At 42.7% G+C, this 20,653-nt stretch overlaps 1 protein-coding gene across 10 annotated transcripts in view; it reads left to right on the top strand.

Annotated features, from left to right (window-relative positions):
• Positions 1-20,653, top strand: part of pde4a (phosphodiesterase 4A, cAMP-specific) — a 208,580-nt gene that overhangs the window by 119,034 nt on the left and 68,893 nt on the right. Inside the window, exon 2 of one of the 10 annotated variants that reach the window (XR_011191112.1) lies at positions 4,658-4,698. The exons of 7 other annotated variants lie outside the window; for them this stretch is intronic. The gene's annotated coding sequence lies outside the window, so the exon portion shown is untranslated. Of the gene's footprint in view, positions 1-4,657; positions 4,699-7,947; positions 8,768-15,304; positions 15,633-20,653 lie in introns of those variants that run through there. 2 more of the 10 variants (XR_011191114.1, XR_011191115.1) reach the window with 2 other exon arrangements.

Here is a 20,653-nt window from a genome sequence, read left to right on the forward strand (position 1 = left end):
AAATTATGTCTTATTTCACTGATCCTGATTTCCTTTCAACAGCTTGATGTCTTAGATGGTAGACATTTATCTCATCTGCTAAAGCAATTTATTCCCTCATAAATGTTAACTGTGGTTTATGACACTAAAAAAAGTGTAAGACACCACCAAATCATGGTAAATTTTGGTATCAAAGTGTAAAGCACTCTGTGAAAAAACGTAACAGGGAAAGGTAAATGAGTATGATACAAAATGTAGGCAAAAGTATTTTGCTGATTTGCTGTGGTAAGGTCCTGGGATGGATTAAACATGCCTTTCCTGTGAAAAACCACAGATTTAGGTCTTTGGTCAGTCTGTAAGAGTGTCACGATTAACAGGTTTAGTCCCTGGCTTCACGTATACTGTATAACAGTCCTGTGATCGGAACTGTGAAAGCAGAAGGAATTGTGGCCTAGAAACAGGAGCTCGTCCGGTGTTCAAAATCCACCCACACATGTAACCAGTTATTTAAAAAAAAAGAAAGATTAACAACAAAGATTATTTGCAGACAGTGATCTTGGCCTCAACTTCAATGCAAATATGACACATGTGATTTGCATTGAAAATGATTCTTGGCACGGCTGCTTTCTGTAGCTCTTTGTCCACTAACTAAGTCAATATGTTTTACAGCAGCAGATAGAATTGTTTTATTCCACCGAATGTACGATAAAAACATATAAGGAGAAGAAATGCTCAGTAGCGCAGATTCCCTCAAGAATTAAATATGAAGCACACTAGACCCCTTCAGGTGCTCAGGGAGCTAAATTTCTTCTTTTTTTAAGCTTTTATGAGTCTTGGTCAGTTCCAGGTCTGGAGGCATTTGAAGCAAAAGCAGGCGCAGTGTGTTATTTAAAGCTGTTACCTTCAGACAAACAAGATCATAGGTCTTCCAGGGTGCTTCTTTTGCACCAGTGAGGCTATGAAATTCTCTCTCAATGCCTTTATGCTCAAGTCTGAGTCAGAAGTGGAAGTTTTTTGGGGAAGGGCTGCCGTGTGACATATTTACTACGGTGATTTGAATAGTATTTTCAAGTATACCCGTACTTTTATCATGCATAAATATTACTTTTGTATGTCTTTCCCTGTCTTTGCAGGATTTCCCTGTGCTATGCATCTTACTGTGCTTTTATTGTGGTGTGTCACTGTGAGCTCTTACTAGGTGCATACTGTAGACCCCAGTCTGTAGAGAGCTGAGCTAGGGTCCCCAGGATCTTGGATCTTGGATCACGGGGTCTGGATCAGAATGCTGTTGTGTCTCTGGACGTTTTGGTGGGACTGTGCTTCAGTGCCATGTTTTTAAAACACATTCAGGTGAATTTTCAGAAAGAAAGGAGAGCTCTGGAATCCCCCCAACCATTAAGACAGTTTTCTTCCTGTGAGAGCACTACGCAGCTGTGTGCTTCACTGGCGTTCATTGATGTCTTTCTCCCTTGTTGAATGCAAAGCTGGAGAAGCATCAACCAATTCTTTAATTAATTGATTGATTGATTGGTTGGTTGGTTGGTTGGTTAGTCATGGAGTGTTCACATTTGTCAACACTAAACCAATTCTGCATTTCTCTGAAGAGTTTTTGATGTGAACTCCCGGCGATCTTGGAAGAAGAAAATAGCCTTTACTACAACTAAGCATCAGGACAGGAGAGTAGACATGCCTAGAGAAATTTCTGTAATTAGATTGGGGAAATCTGAAAGGAGGTGTCCTTCACGTGCAATTGGGAGATTAGTTATTATTTTGTCTGCTTTCTTCATCTGAGGTTGCACCCCCAGTGGCATCATGTGGGGAGGGAAGGCAGCGGACTCTGATTAGAGGAATTTAAATTGTTCAGCACAGTGAGAAGATAAAGAAATGCCCTTTCACGTCTCCTGTATTTTACATCTCGAGAGAGAGACGGGAGAGGTAAAATTGTTTCATTTAATTGTTGCTTGACCCCAGAATAAGAGACGCAGACAGAGGCAGCTCTTTCATTTTCCATCCCCCCGGCACTGGAGCCTAATCGGCTGCTGCTTTCTCAAGATTAGGGCAGCTTTTCTCTGCACTTTATCGGGCTTCTGCAAAATCCTGTTAATGCTGTCATTGCCTTCACTTTTTTTAATATGCAAATTGTCAGGTCATGATGGAAGTGCATGTTGGACAGACATAGAGCTTCTGCCTTCCTGATGCCAAGAGCCTTCATTTGGGTATAAACAGCTCAGGGTGCATCCTTGCTCCACAGCTCTGGAACTCATTCCCCGCCCTCTGGAGAAATGTTAACTCTTCTGTAGGTTTTAAATCTGCTGTAAACTCGACATATCTGTTCCGTCAGGCTTTTAATTAGTGGCTGCCTTTTCACCTTTCCCCCCATTTTTATCAATTTCTTTATTTCTTATTAAGATTATTTTGATTTTATTTATCTAAAAAAAAATCTTAATTTGTGTTTTTTTTGTTCTTACCCTATAAAGTGACTCGAGCACTGTTTGATATACATGTGGTCCTAAATAAATCCTTGTAAAATCCTTTTAAGAGGTTTTTTCACTGGAATTTGTTTAACTTTGTTTTAACTTGGCTCTGTGACAGGGTGCTCTCTTCCAGTCTCCAATCCCTATCCGTATGGGAAAATTATTCCCAGTGGAGAGCTCCATAGTAATGGATTTAAATCCTCTCTGGACCTCTGTTGAAAAGCATGAATTATGTGCTAATCACTCTAGAAATTGCTCTTTGCACAACAGGAATGTTTCTGTGCGTCAGACCCATTCCATAATAGGAAACAAACGCTGTAACCGAGACTAAGAAATCCTATTGGCAAGAAAAAGGTCTCAGAAGAACTGTGAGAAACGTTTTTATCAGCTCGGTCCTTAGCAAGTTATGAATGGTTCTTCTTTTGGAATGGTTTTATTTAAATTGTGATTTCTTGCAGTAAAAGCAATGGGAATGTGCTGGCCAGTATATACAGTAGTGTGCCACTGCTGCAGGATTGCTGCATTGTTTCACTGGGTATTTACTAGTAGAAACCACTAGATGGGGCTCACCATTTGTTTTTCATCACTACCGTACTAAAGTTTTTCCTTTTAAGGTTAATTGCTATTCTAATTTAAGATGAACTTAAAATAAAAAAGGCATTTTCCTCTATTTATTCATCTAAATAGAAATAATCTAAATTTATATACATTCAAATAGATTGATAGACACGTCACTTAGTCTTATTGTTGTAACAGAAGGGGATGTCTAAGTTCTGAATATTTTCAACCAGCTCGTTAAGATGGAATGAAATTAGAACGTTTCTGCAGGTTCCCAAATGTGGTCCATGCAGTGAAAATCAAAAAGGCCCGAGAAAGGCTGTTTTCATAACCATCATTATCATCCATCATCATCAACAATGTATTAATAACAGCAGTATTGAATGTTCATGTTAATACAAGTTAATTAAGAAATTTAATGAGCAAAAGCTCCTTCCTTCTGGAAAGCCAGAGTGTTGGTTGGTATGTATTGTAACAGCCTGGGCTCCTGTGGACTAATTGCCTTGCCTTGTGAGCTCCAACTTGGACCCGTGTTCTCATTAATTGCCTGTTCCTGCTGTTCTGCTCTGTCGGGAGCTATGCATGCTATTAACCTGTAAGACTGTGTGGGGCGTGTGTATAATGCACCGCTTGCAAGCACTTCAGCCTTCAGTACGTTTGAAATGCAGTTCTTAGACTTTAAACCAGATTTCAGTACTATGAGCACATCACTCCCATTTTGGCCTCTCTGTATTGGCTCCCTGTCACGTTTTGGATTGATTTTAGAATCCCTCTTCTGATATGCAGTACTGAGTAAGATGGCTCCTTGCCATCTGAAAGAGTTACTGAGCTATTGTAATGAGCTTTGCTCTTTGGATTCTTGTTTTCTGAGTGTCCCCATTCTTCTGCAGTTATGTACCTACTGTAAACTGTGGAAAGTTCTACCTGAGGGTTCCAGCCACTGTCTGTTTGCAACTCATTTAAAAGCAGAAAAAAATGGATTTTTAATTTCAGTGCCCATCTTTCAGTGTATCTTTGTACAATGTTTCATTTTTGTTACATGTTTCTTGTTCTTTAATTATCAAGGGGTTTGAGATGTCCTGGCATGAAAGGCATTATATGCTAATTATTATTGTTGTTGTTATTGTGGGGATGTTCTTCACCCTGGACATGCATAGAGAATTGTAGAGTGGGAAGGTACCTGACCTCACTGCTTAGAGAGTCTGGATGGATGTTTTTGGTTATGCTGTATGTCTGCAGCTGAAAAGCCAGCATAGAACCCTTCTCTAGAAATACTGCATCCCTGCATCATTTCTCAGAGCCCTTGTGAACACTTCCACATGATAAAATCTGTATGATCAGAAATTGAATTTACCTGTGCAGATGCATTTGGGTCTACATAAAAATCCTCGACAGACTCTGTGTACAATATGTGTAGGCGCACAGACTCTGCAGCCCTGAGGCATATATTACAACATACAACACAACACACAACACACAATACAGTATTGTTCACAGAGTGTGTTCACCTCTGGGGTGATAGTACTTTGCATATGGGATGGAACGTTTGCATATCTCTCCTGAGCCAGCCATAGCACCCCATCTGTACCATACTGTGCATTGTGATCACCGAAGATGACCTTCTCTTTCTCTTTTTTGTCTTCCAGGTAAGTGATGCAGGAACCTGTCCTGGGAAAAGGGGTAAGAGGTGTGGAGGTTTTTCCATGATCCTGCACTGCCTTGTGACCAATTTTTGAAGTTTTGTCTTTTTTTTAACTGATATCTTCTAACATTTTTCTGAAGTTTGCCTGAAAAAATAGGCACAAGCACAAGTTCATGCCTGATGAAGGAAGTGGCGTGGCAGAATCAACAAAGTCAGCTGCTGGCAGCTGCAATTGAAACGTTGTTTACGTTTGCATCCGTTTAATTTGGGGCGATGGCGCATTTTTCTAGGATGCATTTTAATGGGAGTTCACTTACTGGAAGAGGAGAAAATTCCTATTGTTTGGGAATACGGGGGGTTTGCATTAGGTAGTGAATGCTACATAGAAGGGCTAAAGTACAGTATCAATAATATTACTTGATTTTAGTTGTTGTGTCTTCTAAATTGTGACTTGAACCTCAAGTAGTACCTTTTCCTAAAAAGATGAACACAATATTTGGGTGTAATGTCATGTAGTTATTGGCTTATCGTCACTTTGGCAAAGCTCTGAGAAAGAAATTGCCTTTTACTGTAAACCTGAGTGGCTCAGTTTGCTACTCAATGATGTAACAGCAAATCCAGAAGTAGCCCTGGAAATAAGACTTGAGATAAGACATGACCTGGAATTTACAGTTTTCAATTTACATTTCCTGGTTCTTTAGTGGGATTTCACAATGCTTTACCACATCTTACGGTTTTGACTGCGGTAGCAGGGAGGCTGAGAAGCACAGCATCTGTGGCACTTTCTTATGATGCTGCCAGTATCTGAACCTGCACCGGGATTACAAACATTCAAACCTCATGGTAAATCAGGATATTTTTATAGAGCAGCCTAGTGATGCACAGTGCCAGAGTGTCCGAGTACAGTACATTGGAATTAAAGTGCTTTAGTGTTCTTATTTTAGAAGTATATTCTTAAAGTACTTTTACTCTATGCTGGACATACAGTATACTGTGCAGATTTAGTTCAGTGAATGCTGAGTTGGGAAGAGGCAGGCTTATACTCATCGGCCTCAGACGTGTTTGTTTTTTCGAGAATCAGAATGAGCTAGACAGGTTGAGGAAGTGTCTTGGAGAAAGTTAGCCCAGTCCAGCCCAGTCACTTCTCTCTAGCACACATATCTCAGTTCTGAGATCTACAAGCAACATGGAAGAAGGGGCACTGAGGGGACACTTTGTGAGCAGTTATGTTAGGGGTGTTCTTTTTGAGTTTACAGCAGTAAATGTGCATGGTATTTTTGCAGTTCATTATGGTTTTGCTTAAGCCATTCTTATGCCTTTCATTTTCTTTGTGTTCCTGTGGTTTAGTTTTGCTAAATATACTGTATGTCTCTATGCCTCACTGTGCTTTTACTATGATTGCCCTGTGCTTTACTGCACTTCACTCTGTGTTGTAAATGATGTATGGAGTGATGGAGGGGTTAATTTGTGCATCTGCTTGGGAAAATCCATTCTACATCCCCTGCATGCCAGTGGCTAATTTCATTGAGCGTTTGAGGTTCAGGGGCTTCAAAAAGGGGCGATGCGCAGTCTGATAGGTCCGAGCTCTACATTCCATTCTGTGTGAAAGTGCGGAAAACTAATTGTGCTTAGTTTTGTCAGTTGACTTTCAAGGGCATTTGCAATGTAATGCAGCAGAATTAAATCAAAAGTCACATATTCCATAATGTTTCAGTTGGGCTTGCTGGGGACTTGGCTGTAAACACCTGCAAACTTTCTGACAGGGTGTTTTTACCTGGGTTGCCTGTAGTCCTTCATAATTGAGTTTTCTGGAAAAATTAGATGAGTAGGTTCATTGTGTCTTGGGTGGATTAGCTGGGGCATGAGTGGGGTTAGTGAGAGGAAGCTAGTCATGAGTGGAATTACTATGTGCTGTTTGGGTCTTGGATTGAATTACTGGGTCCTGAATGGAATTACTGGGTCCTGAGTGGGTTTACTGGGTCCTGAATGGGTTTGCTGGATCTTGGATGGAATTACTGGGTCCTGAATGGAATTACTGGGTCCTGAGTGGGTTTACCTAATCCTGGGTGGTAACTGGACTACGGGTGGAGTTGCTGACTGGTCTTTCAGTGCGTTTTCAGGACTTCTAATCGCACATTGTAACCGAAGTGTTTGTGACTGGGGGAAGCGGCTGTAAAACTGCCCACTTCTGGCGAAGGATGTGAAGGGGGAAGTCGGGAGGATATGATAATGAGAGTGATCTACGCCACAACAGAAAGCGCCAAGAAGCGGACCCTTTGTGTCTCGTAACCTGCATGTCTCACTGGCATGGTAACAGCCTGTGTTATGCAGCATGGAAGAAAGCCATGTGGACCAAAGCCATATATAGTCTCAAACAGATTTCTGTTTATTCTCTCACCTTATAGATCAGTCTGGAGTGGATTTTTGAGTGCTATTGTTCAATGTGCCGGACCACCGCTCTCAGAATTCATAGCAAATCAAAAGGCCCCTTAGTTACTAATTCGTGGCCATTTCCATATTTTTCATAATTGAGGTAGGTATAGTGAAACATGTGGATTCCTCATCTGCAATTATTTTCTGTACAAATTGAATGCCAACTGATACTTAAGTTCAAAAGAGTTCACTCCATTGCAAACTTTGTAAATCGTTAGCTAAAAAAAAGATATGGTGTTCTAGTGGAGATGGGAACACAGGGCTGCCTGTTGTGGATTCCTTTTCAATTGAACCTTTAATGAAGCAGAGAAATTCAGCCCTGCAGAATCAATTTGCAAGGAAATTGTATTTTTAAAAATAACTTTCTGTAAAGTTAAAAAATACACAGATATCAAAAGATGGTGCCTTGGCAAAGAAATAATTTTGTGCTGGACACTTGTACTTCCTGCAGAGCCTGATGCAAACCATCATGAAGAAAGCAAAGGTTGATACTATGAAATGAAGGCTTGTTAGGGAAACTGGTAATTCCACTATTTTGACTGGGCTTCATTTTAAAATATAACTATGTTAATGTTCAAGAGATATGGTAAATTTATGTGACCTTCTCCATGCTGGTGGAGCACAAACACCATTGTTATGTTTCTTGATTGTATGGATCCTGTCTTTATGAAATTTAGTATTTGAGCAAGATCAAATTTGCCACAATCAACATCAAACTGCCCAATGTCTTTGGGATAAAGTATGTCACAGGGAACTGTAAGTGAGCAATTGTAACCAGAATTAGTCTTTTTGTTTCACTTAATCCAAATCCCAGTGCCCTGTGAGTTGAAAGCCTATTAAAGATCTAAAAGTATTTATAAAAGTGTGCCAGAAAAAGAGCTGACCTGAGGAATGAAGATTTCTTGATTTGCTAAACGTTCGGCTGACACCTTCTGTGGCCCTCCAAATCTCATTATTGTTAAATCTCCCGTAAAGAATGGGGGAGGGGGGAGTGCGTAGCTGTTAGGTATTACACCCTCACTGTGGTGTGATCCAGCTAAGGGCCACTGACCCTCATTAGGCCGCTGGCAGAGGCCAGCTTTCCGGAGAGCCACCTGCTCAACCAGAACCGAGCTAGAGCAGCCAACTCTGCAACCCGGAGCAGCTCCCTTGCCGAGCATATCGACCCACACTGCATGGGGGTGCACAGACCCTGACATCCTCACACCCTGGATGCGGCCGTTGCCAAGGGATTCCTGCTTACTGTCAAGCCTTGTCTTCAGGCTCAGAGAGAAAAGAAGAGCAAAAGCAAGTAAGGAAAGGAGGAGGAAGAAGGAAAGGAGAAAGGAAGGCAGGGGAGAGAGCAAGAAACAAGGAGAGCCAGGAGGGACGCAGGAACACGGGGCTTCTGTTCTTCTCTAAAAACAGGGGAAGGAAAGACGCGAGGAAACCGAGAGGCGGGGTAAACAGGAAGAAGGCGAGAGAGAAAATAAACAGAACTTCCCCGTGGAGTGAGGGAGCTGGAGATGAGGAGGGGCCCCAGCGTGGGCAGCGTGCCAGCCAGTCATGCCATGTGTTCCTCCCCGAGCCACAAGGCCCTGCGCTTTGCCACCCAGAGGGGCGTCTACCGCCCCGGTGGCCTGACCGGGGGGGCGTCTCCAAGGGCTGTGCACAGACCCATTGACATCGTCCAGAGGCACAGGTACTGTACCCACGCGCCCGGTCAGAGAGGGCTGGCCTGGGCCCTTTGTCTTCTCTCCGCGTCCTGAAAATGCCTGTGGAAGATTATAGGTGCATATGCAGCCAGCACAGGCAAGGAAGGCACAGGGATGTGAGGGAATATTTATGTGACTGTTCTTTTAGTTGGAAATGTAAAGAGAAATATCTTTTAAAAGCCTGAGTGCTGCTTCATCAGCGCTGTCGCGGTGAACAGTGAAAAAGATGTGGCGAACCCCGTCAAGTTTTCATTTCAGTATGTGCAGCTGAGCTCATCATCCACTCCTCGGTGGCCTGTGGTGGAGCTGTCAGGCCCGTGTAACTGTCCCTCTGCGTATGCTGGTGCTGGGGGAGGCTGAGGTGTAAAGGAGATCCTACTGATCTCCCAGCTTCTAAACTCAACAGGATTCCCTAGGACAAGAATCCAGGAGGCTTGGGTGGTCTAAGATAACAATAATTTAGATATTTAATCTAACACTGAGTTACAGGTGCGAAGCCGATTGTGAGGTTAGTCAGAATGATTGGATTGTTACACATGAGAACTGGGGGGAGTGTTGTGAAGTCTCACAGCATAAGACAATCTTTTAGACTGGACAGTCAGACAAGCTTAAAGGATAAAACAAATATTATAGGAAGACCAGAAAGAGCCGCTCAGCTTTTCTTCCTCAAGGTTTCTTTGCTGTTGTTAGTAAGCTATTTGGATACCTGCCACTGGCTGGTAATTGCTCTATCCTGCCCCTGTTTTAAGATGCTCAGGTCACCCATGTGCTTTGCGATGCTTCCCCGGTACAGATCATTGTAGTGCAGCACAGTGAAGACTGCGAGACATGAGCCCTGCGCTCTGTAAAGAGTATTGATAAGCTGTGTGCAATATGTTGGGTAGAGCCAGCACACAGCATCTGCGTAAGAGCGGTTTCAAGTAGTAACAACACTTACACAACACATTAGCATTGGCACTTCTTTCCATGGTTCCTCTTGTGCCTTGTGCACTGTACCTCATAATATAAAGCACTTCACTGTCCTTTACTGCTAATTCTGATGGAGCTGATTGAATCATATACACCACAAAGTGGGTCTGCTGCAGTACTAAATAAGAACCACTAGATGGAAGCATTTTTCTTCACTTCTGTACCCAAGCTGGTGACGCTTCACGTGTTCTCTTATGGTAGGTCACAGAAACAAGCACAGCTATCCCTGGCGTTTCAAGTCCGTGTCATTTAGGTAGACAGGCTGCCCTTGTTTATTAAGACATCATTGTTTGCACATTTCTTTCTCTCACTGAGTTGTCATTGATCGGAAGCTTGCAGCAGCCTTTGAGTCCCTGATGGCTTTTTTGGTGGATGACATTTGAAGGGTTAATACATTCCTTTCATTGTAAAATCGGGCACCTCAACTTTCCAACAACTCCGCTTTATAAACCTTGACGTCTCCGTCCCCCAGGCCTTTCTTTAACATCTTTAATCTAGAGCTGCCCAACTCAACATGACATGCAGGATTAAGTGATTTCTATATTTAATGTGTATTTATATTTAATCAGGCTGTAATTATTAATTTATTTGGCAGACGCCTGTATGTTATATTTGTACAAACTTTTACGGCATTGTATGTTCATGACGCACTCATGGTGTGGTCACACACCCACCTAGAATTTGAACCCATTAAGTTTTAGTTAAGAGGGCTAGAGCCCAGCTACTGCTCTCGTATAGGCTGAATTTATTCCACCCCATTTCAGCAAAGTACTGCAACTGCAGACATGGAAATTGTCACACTACGTGTGAAGCAAGGTTATTCAGAAGTGAACCATTAAGTGCATAACATGCTACACCTTTTCAGCATTCTTAGCAAGATCCATGCTGTAGTGAAACTGATTCAGCATAAAATAATTACACATGCCTTGATTTGTGTGAATCCATTGGCTCATTCACCCAGGTCTATACTACCAATAGTGCTCTTCTCTGCAGCGCTTTAGTTGTTTAAACAAAAATTGATATAACAGACAGGCTCAGCCCTGCTGTTACAAAGCAATGAAACAGCAAATCAAAGCAAGACGTTTACTCTCTGTACGTTGGATTGCATGATTGACTGAATCTTGGTGATCAAGGGTTGGGTTTTTAAGGTGTATTAATTTACGGTTTTGGCCATATTTGGCTAATGCGGTGGCCTCCCTGGTGTTTTTTTTCAGTATTTTTTTCATTCTTGCTTCCTCCTGTGTCCCGTCGCAGTGTGCTATTGCTGGGCCTGTGACCACCAAGACATTGACAAAAAGAAAAAGAGATGTGAGCTATTTATAGAGCTGGCCCACCACGTCATCATTCCTGGGAAGAGAAAGACAGGGGAAAAGGGGAGATAAAAAATGACCTCTTTATCTCTGGAGGTTTGTCATATCTTTAACTCTCAAACCATTGTGGGCCTAAAAGGATAGACTGCAGACACCAGCCCTGCTCTAAAAAAATAAAAGAAAAACTAACCCAGATATTTTATCTGTACAGTCTGCACCCTGGAAATAAAGGAACCTGATGCGTATGAGTACAGTATATAAGCAAGCATATGAGTATATGAATATGTACAATTAATCAGCCTAATTATTTCCTTAAATATGTATAGGATTTATAAAGGATTGGTTCAGAGGATTACTCAAAATATTCATCCAATGTACAGTTCTCTGTGACACACTTCAGACCCAACTTAGACAGTTTTTACAGTCAATTAAATAATTAGACCAGCTATGTAACCGAGAACCTGAGTGGAACAGAACCAGAAGACTCGAGCGGCCTTGGGCTTGGGACCCCTTATGGAGGTGAACAGAGCTGGGCTATAGCAGAATCCAGGGCCGCAACACATCACGGCTGTATTACACTAATAAAGCCACAAACCCGCCAGTGCTGATGTCCCGGGATGACCTATTCGGTAACATGTGCCCCCTCAAAAACATGGCCACCCAAGTGGTGGACAGCTCCATCCACTCTGGACCTCTGTCTGCAGAAGGGCTCAACCCTCTGTATGAAACAACTGAACACATACTGAGCGGTTAAGTCAAGCTTCCATCATTGGGATCATGAGATCAGCTGCTTAGTCTTCTGTAGTCCTGGGAAAAAGGTCTGTGCAGATTAGAGTGAAATATTTATTAGCAAAAGGAGGATAGACTGGTCTCAGTGTAAGCAACAGCAAAATAAGTAATGAAAAAATATTCATGGATGCTGTTCTTTTTATTCTAGTTCTACCTGTACTGCACAACAATATTATTTTCAAATATTTTCTGCCTGGCAATTTAGCAAACGTTTAAGGGTCAGTGAACACACTATGTCATCCGAGTTTGAAGGGTATGGAATCGTACACCCTGTGTGGATCTACAGAAGCTGAAGAGAAAGAAGTTGTCTCTGGTCTGCTGTTCAGCTTGGAGCCGGGGTGAATAGTAAATTGAGCAATGCCATTGTTGTGAATGAGAGAAACAGTGCTGAAACCAGAACGGTTAACTATTCATTACATTAGAAGGGTGCTTTTAACACAACATTGATCCTGTAGTATTTGTGGTGTACAGTAGCTTGGTTAATGCTGGAACTGCAATCAAAAGTGTGTTTTGAGTGTCATTTCATTTTGCGCGGATGGAGGCATTTTATTTTCCAAAACCTAAAAACAAAGACTATTGCCTTTGTTTTCTGTGGTATGGCACATTACACCTTAAAAAGTGTAGTAAAGTCTAGGAAGATATGTTAAAAAATCTGAAATCCCGACAAAGCGAATGTGTGATATGAGCTTGGTAATGGTGTAAATAAACTATGAGTCATTCTACTTTGGGGAAAAAAAGGAATTTAATTTGGTCTCCTCTTTACATGAAGATGCTTTATATTTGGCTTCATTGAACAGTGTTGCTAATGTTCTTCTCAGAAAGCTCAAAATTAGACCACTGCCGTTCAGGTCACTAGAGGAATTCAAGAGAGAGCAAAAACAGCTCCCAGAAACCACATCCCCTTGAAACAGCACAGCAGAGCTTTTAAAAAGTTGACGGCAGCTCTGTAGCTTGAGGAGGCCAGCAGGATGTGTGTGAGAGGGACACTGACGTCAATGGAGCTGTGATGTCAGACAGGCAGGCCTGGCCCAGCCTCACATAACACTGCTGGCTGCTTCAGGCTCTTATGTAACTGAAGGGGGACAGTGTTTGAGAGTGATGGGGCGGGGTGGGGAGTGCAGGGGAGATGCCCTGAAAGCTCTAGGCTCCGTGTTTTGGGGAACAGGCTCAGCAGTAGAACACCAGCACTTTCTTTCACTCTGGACGTCTTGGAGGGAGAAAAAAGACAGCATGTTTTGCAGAACTGTAGAGCACACTTGAGAACAGCCTTAGAGAGAGGAGCAGTAGTAGCAGTTTAGCATAGAACATTGTCAGATTTCTTTCGCTAAAGGAGTTCCTTTTTTCCCACCAAACTCTTAAGCTGGTTTTTGGTGCCTGTGTAACTTTGCCCAATGGCCACCCTCCCTTCCCCTGGATCCTAGCTGTCCTCACACATTTCCACACTCATGGATGCCCCTCTCAGCGTTCACCACACTGCTCTTCCCTTTCAGACATGCACGCTGTGAATTTGGCTGTGGTGAGGTTGTAGTGACAGCTGCTGCCACCAGCCCCTCCCTTGTGTGAAAGAGGAGCAGAGTAGTGTCGTCACTGTGTATTACTCGAGGGGGGGGGGGGACTCAGTCTAAGCACACCCAGCGCTTCTCATTGCAGGGCTGAGAGTAAAACCTGGAGCCTGCACACCCTCATTCACAAATCTGTGGACAGTGAGGAGTAACTGGGACAGGGACTAAACAAGTTGGGATTCAAAGGGCACACAAAGGAATTGAGCCCAGGAGCATTTGAGGTCAAAAACAGGAAGCACTTCTAGACACAGAGGATTGTAGGAAGTGTGCCACCAGCTCCCCACCTGGGCTGTGGAAGCTGTCACCGGATCCTTAAAGAAGAAGTTTGTTGGAATTCTTGCATCATTATTAGTTTACTTGAGTGATACTTTTATCCAAAGCGATGTAGATTTGCACCCATACTGTATATACAGCTGGGTGTTTTACTGGAGCAATTCAAGGAAAGTACCTTGCAAAAGGGTGCAAAAGCAGCGTCTCATGTGGGATTGGATCCCACAACCTTCCAGAGCCCTGACTGCTGTGCCACACTGCTGCCCTCAACAGACATGATGGGCTAAATGGCCATTGACAAGCGCTCACATCCTAGAACTCATTAATTTAACAGTTTAAGCTGAATTATGTTTCTGAATTATGTATAGAATTCTTTTAGATATGGTATTATTCTAAAAATAAATTTACACCTGTAGAGTTATAAAAACATTATGTTACGGATTACAAAAGCAATGCCTGTAAAGTGGTAGTGTCCTGTTTTTTGTTCCAACCTGACTAGTCAATTAAACACTTACCCTAATTAGTTTCTTTGTTAGACATATGTAGGACTTTTCAAGGACTTATGGATATTTTCTCATGCTGCATTTAAGGTACTGCACAGACACATATAAAACACCTCTAGGCCTCATGGTCCTGCAGAGCCCTGGTACAGTAAGTCTTACAGGTCACCTAGAGATTTCTGGTTCCTCAACATTGAGACCACCCATGAGTTACTGATGAAACAAGCACGTAATCTGCAGTTAACACAGCTCTTGTACTTGAGATGTGAAGAGCTTTACTTGGTTGGATTAGCAGAAAAAATAGTATTGAAATAGAGGAAAACAGCTCTGCATTATTTAGATTTTAGTTACATGCATGTTTCAGATAGGATGACCATCAACTAATTTTGCACTAACCGAAAGCTTTATCAAGCCAAAGTCAACTAGATTACTAGAGATGCTGCATTGTCCAGGGGAGACATATTTAATTCTGCAGTATTAAGACGAAATACACAACCTTTCAGAAATACTTCATGACACAATAGCCCTCAGAAATCTGACACTTGGTAATATACTGTGAACACCCTTTGCTATAGGAAGTAGGAAATAGTATCAGTCCCGAGGGATTGATATAGAGTCTGGTTTTCAATCGAACTGGTCTTTTTCTGCACTGAAGTCTTGGTTTCAAAAATACACTAGCTAAAATATTTCCATCATCAACAGCACACAGAATGTCATGCAGTCTCTTCTCAGCTTGCTAATTAAGAATTTGCTCCAATGTTTCTGCCTAAAAAAGCTATTAATAGGCTGACAATTTCCAATAAAGAGACACAAGCGGGAATGAGATGTATCAGATTTCCTGAATGTTAATTTTTGCTTTGACTTAAACATAGCCCAATTGGTTACATTAATAAAACAGAAGTCAATTCACTAGTGATTAAGAACGTGGCTGGAGCATAGAGCAGAAGAAAGAGTAATCCTCCAGGACCAGGACTGATAACCACAGAATCTAAATCTTCACGACGATCAGAGCTTTATATTGTACAAGACTTTAAAAAGAAGACAGTCCGTTCCGTGCGCTACTCATCGTCAGGGCGCTGTTATAAGATCCAGTTCCGCTATTTCGGTCTCTCCGCAGAACACCTTGAGGCGATGGAAGGCGTGTAAAATTACACAAATGCTATGGGAAGTGAGCGCTCTCTACTGTATCTAGCAACTTGTTTGGGGATTTTTTTTTTCGAACGCCCTGACAGCCAGCCTGCCTGCCTGCCTATTAACAGACAGGCCGAGGGAGAGCGAGCGGTGCCTCCTTCGCGGAGCGACCCATGTCTACGACGTGTACATGCCTTCCCAAGATTTCGCGGCCACTGGGCTACTGCGGTTGCCAGCCATCAAAGCCCGGCCGTCCGCTGACATGCACTTCTCCTTCAGCGAAGAGGACATCAAGAGGCACAAGCTCTCCAAGTCTGTTAGGTCAGTGCTCTGCGTTCTGTTCTTTCCCGGAGTGGACGAGTCGCGCAGCTCCGGCACGGAGAGCGAGCCCCGCACAACCTGCCGTCCCGCTGTGCGGGGAGGCGCTGGGCAGTACCCTCGCACACTGCCCAGCGTTCACGCTAAAGGCCGTCACCTTTCGGTGTGGTGATTTGAAGAAACAAATCACTCGAGGATGAACGCCAGGGGAATGAATTAACAAACACCAGCCTCGTTTCTTATAGACTGTTTCAGGATCTTCACTGCAGGTTTTGGCGAGGAGAAAAAGTGCAGGTTTTAAATGCCAGAAACTGGATAGGTGCTCGTTATATATATATAAAAAGCCCCAAACAAATGTCTGGTCACTTTCACAAAAAACTGTTTGTGCGGTCGTGAATCCTGAGCGTCTGGTACTGTAGTTGCGTGAAGGGAAGGGTACGTGTGCACTGACTTACTGTATAACATAGGAAATAATGTCGAGCATTTTGCACATGTGTAACGTGTTTGCATTATTTGCTATTCTAAGACGTTTTTGAGTCATCGCCCTTTCTTCTCTCGACAATTCGTTTTTTTTTACTTGAATTCCAGCCCCGCGGGAGAGACAGTCATTGTCTTTTCCAGGACGAATTGCTCAACCTAGTTGCTCTCTCAAGCCTTTTAAATTTTGTGTTCGCTGCGCTGGTCGAGCTCGCAGCGAGCGAGAGTGCCGTCACTCTGCTGGTCCCTAATGTGTTCTGATGTGTACTGTGTCTGCGCGGCTTCGCTTCTTTTCCAAATCAGACTTCACTCACTGTAGTCGTCCTGCATCCACTGTATCGCTCTCTTAAACCGGGCCTCTCCCACGATAATTGTCAAGATCTCAAGTCGCTACAAACATGTTTTTTCTAACAGTAAAGCATGTTTACATTTATGAAGCGTTTTTATCAGTGAAAGATATGTTTTCAATGTTATTGTAGAGCAGGGATCCCCAGCACTGATCCTGGAGAGCTCTAACCAGCGAGTCTAGTTGTGTGTCACTTAAACCACCTGTTTGTTAGAGATAAAAAACACTTATAGTCTATTGATCAGCTAAGCAAATTTATTCAGTTGAGGCAAGTTTTGTCCTTGAAGACTGAAGGGAAATATATTTTTTGTTCCAAATATTCTTTAAATTTATTTTAACAAATCACCTGCTTAATTGATTGTGGCTAAATTCATTAAACAAGTTTAGACATTTATTATTTAATGCTAACCTTTGAAAACCTGAACTCAGGCTGTGTAAGAACAGAGCAACAGACCCCTGCAGTAGAAATTATATTAAGATTTGTAAATTTTGTTCCAGATGATGTGGGATACACAAAGCTATACTAAGTAAGTTCTTTTGTATACACTAAAAAGTCCTGGCAAGCGGTTTATACTGCTTTGTCTTTATTGTCATATCCACAAAGAATAAATACCTCTATTTGAACCGGAGCTGATCACTAAAGAATACTCTTAGAATTACACACATTTTCACCAGGTCCTTCAGTGGGGCTCCATTCTGAACAGGAATCATGGCGAATAGCCCCCCCTTGAGATACAGAATATAGGCCATACAATTCTCTTGTAATCAAGACTACTGTCCAGTACTAAAGGGTTTATTTCTGCCTTCATGACCTCAGGAAATGTGCGCAGTGTGTTGCAGTATTTCAGTACTCCTCTGGCATACTGTTCTACCAGGAATTTGTTCTGTTCTGCCGTGATTAACTCTCCCTGATTTCCTACAAGCTCTTGCCTTGATCTCCCAGTGCTCTGCCATACCTGAGGCTGAAATAATAGTCTTTTCTTTTCCTGTCAGCATGAAATAAACTTTTACATGTTTTTACCATGATGTACCACAGTAAATGTTTATAGGAATGCCTTATTGGAGAATCCATAATCTAACCCTGTCTAGCAGTTAGACTACTGAAACCCTGAGGAACACAGAGATTGGACATGCATGATGAGGGGACAGAATATACTCTTGTCTTTAATGCCAGCCCGATAAAATAAGTGGAGGTGGTAATGAACACTGGGCAGAAAGGTACTTGTCATAATCATCGGGAGGAAGGGCAGCTTAGCCCAGCAGGTTAAAGCCAAACCAAGTCCTTAAATCTTGACGTCTCTAGCTCTAGAGGCATCGTTAGTCCGGTTACTAAATACTGTACTACTTGTACTTATTATACCTAATAAAATACTATTAAGCTGTACATTTCAGGGTTTTTTTGCCGCTATAAAGGCAGGGTGCACTTTACTCTCTATTCTGATGTAAAAATCGAATTCTGTCCCCTCATCATGCATTGTTCAGTCTCTCAATTGTTCGGTAGTCTAGCTGCTGACAGGGTTAGATTAAGTATCTCATTTGGTTTGCATTTACCAATCTGAGCCGTTTACTACATTTGTGTCAGTTTTGCACATTGACGTTGGGTGATTACACTAACTCCTTTGCGGCATGTGCTGGCAACCTGTGGTTTTGGCATGACGACCTGAAGAGCTGTTGTTAAATGAGTGGTCTACGACGAGTCTACAATGAGATAGAGAGGTTAGTGCTGCTATCACATCTCAGTTGTTGCTTGACCCATCCTACCCTGTTAGATGGGTCAAGCAACAACTGACAGCACTGCCAGGACAGGAACTGGCAGCAGTTTCTACAATAATACCTTCTCAATAATAATGAGAAGTTCCTTCCATTTATTAATTCACATTGTCTAAGTTCTTTTTATTTCCACTATCTTCTTCTATTTTGTTTCATTGCTGTCCTCTGTGATTTGTGTGGTTATGTGGTTCTTTTAACCACTCCAGCTTAATTGCCTTGTTTGCTATTAAATTGCATTACTTCCAACCATTAAAGGAAAGCACCGTATTATTCATGTTGGACCAGCTGTAGCCATCAGCATGCCTCTTAACATAAGCAGAGAATGTACCGCTTGCAGCCAGCTGACGTTTTGCAGTGCTTAGAATATGAAAAAAACCTGTACCACTAAAACTGAAGATTTTAATCGGTCTAAGCTAAAGATAATCACACAACACGATTTGGGTAGCGTGTTTTTTTGTCAGTGGTAGTGACTCCTATGGAAGTCCCTAACAAGTGCAGATAGAAGTACAGTGGAGACAGGCGCAGTCCTGTGTGCATCAGTGTCGGGTCGGTCTTATCTCATCAGTCAGGGCTACCAGGCCACATTGCAGCGGCTGGTCAGGCTCATGGTTTTGGCTTACACACTTTCAGTTTATTGCAGTCTTAATTAGTGATTGCTCAGGAGAATTGTGGACAGCCACGGAGGCATGTACTGTAATTCACACAACCTCCACGGGTTTGATCTGAATTTGATCTGCGTGAAGAGTTGTTGTATTCACTGACTGCTGACCGGACCATCACCACAGTGCTTACAGTTCTAATCAGTCGCTTTTGAGGATGTGGGGGTGCTGGCCAATTAATGAGTGTGAAAAGACAGCACATCTAGTTCCTGTGACCTTTTTTTCTGGAATTGTCAGAGATTCAGAAATCTGGTTCATTAGAGCTAGAAAATCTCTACAAGAGCAGTTTTAAGTTTTTGCATTCACTTTGAGTGCTGATTGCATTGCCACTATTAGTCTAGGTCTGTAGCTTCTTGTAGTGCTGTATCTATGGAAGAGGCCCACTATTAATGTGAAACTTTGTGGTGAAATTTGCTAATGTTTATTCCTAATTTTGTCATGCTTATATCAGTCCATGCATTTACTCTTCTTTCTCAGGCTTCCTGCAATCTTTACTTAATACCTGTCTCTTCTCTCCCGTGTGTTAACTAGTGTTTTACTACGTTCTGCTCTGCGGAATACCATGATAAAAGCAGTTAGTCTAGTCTGAACCTAGTCTGACATGAAGCAATAGGATTGAGCTTGTTATGAACTGGTTATAGCAGTTTGTTTATGGTGTGTACGCAAAGGTTGATATTTAAATGTCTTGCACCCACCACTGCACAAGTAAAGGAGCACAAACAGACATGGCCCTAGGTTCAGTCTGAGGTCTGCTGCTCTTTCTTATGTAGGCTGGTGGCGCACGGATAAAGAGAGAGATTAACAGTGCCCTGGATTTGCGGAGTGGGTTTGCTTCCTTGCCTGGCCTGTTAAGAGTCGGCAGACAGGAGCCTGCGTCAGGGAGGGCCCCGAGAACTCGCCTTCACTGCTGGCGACGGGAACTGGGGAGGGCAGCCCTTCTCGGAAGCGGACGCGCCCCAACTTTTGCAAGCCTTTTGTTTGATGACCAGCTGTTTCTTTTCCTCTCTGTCTTGATGGTCCTTATTGAAATGATTAGGAAACTGAAAATGGAATTCCGGGAGTGTGAGTCGTGTGAACAGTGACAGGACTGCGAGCAGACCCTGCATGTCTGCAGCAGCACAGATAGGGGTGATTAAGTAACTTGCAAGAGAAACAGAAGAGGTGAGCCCACTGTGGAGGGAGGTGTCCAGCATTGTGTTTATTCACATTGATAGAATCAACTCATAAGGAAATGTCTCCAAATGTTTATTCTCTGAGATGTAGGCTTCATTTTGCAACTTTCATCAGGCGCCAAAAGAGCTGAACAAGAAGTAAGAGAGCAGTTTCTGGTACTGTAGAGTCATGTAGAGTCCACATAACTACAAACCTGCACGGTGGTCTCTCTGCTATTGCATGTCGGTGAGAATGGAGAATAGTGTACTTTAGGTCCTATTTCATGATTGTTTTTTGTCTCCGATGAGATCAAACAGTCTGCCTTCCTGAGGAGCTTGTTTGTTTTAGAGTGCTCGGGGAGGATGTTAAGTTATGGTTCTCGGTGTCGGTGATGTATAATCAGGGGAAACCAATGCAGCAGCCAAGTTCCTTAACAAATGGCTAACGACAGAGCTCTAGAGCTGTGTCCGTCTGGGGCAGGTCTTCAGCAGGAGGAAGACATTGAATTAGGGGAATAGTCCTGTTCAGTACCTGAAGAACTCAGCGCTGTCTAGTTTCTCGTGACATGTCAGACACTAAGAGTGGCCGAGGTCAGCCAGCGCGAGTGGAACTCACAAGGC

The sequence above is a fragment of the Lepisosteus oculatus genome, chromosome 11 (assembly GCF_040954835.1).
Source record: "Lepisosteus oculatus isolate fLepOcu1 chromosome 11, fLepOcu1.hap2, whole genome shotgun sequence".
Lineage (NCBI taxonomy): Eukaryota > Metazoa > Chordata > Actinopteri > Semionotiformes > Lepisosteidae > Lepisosteus > Lepisosteus oculatus.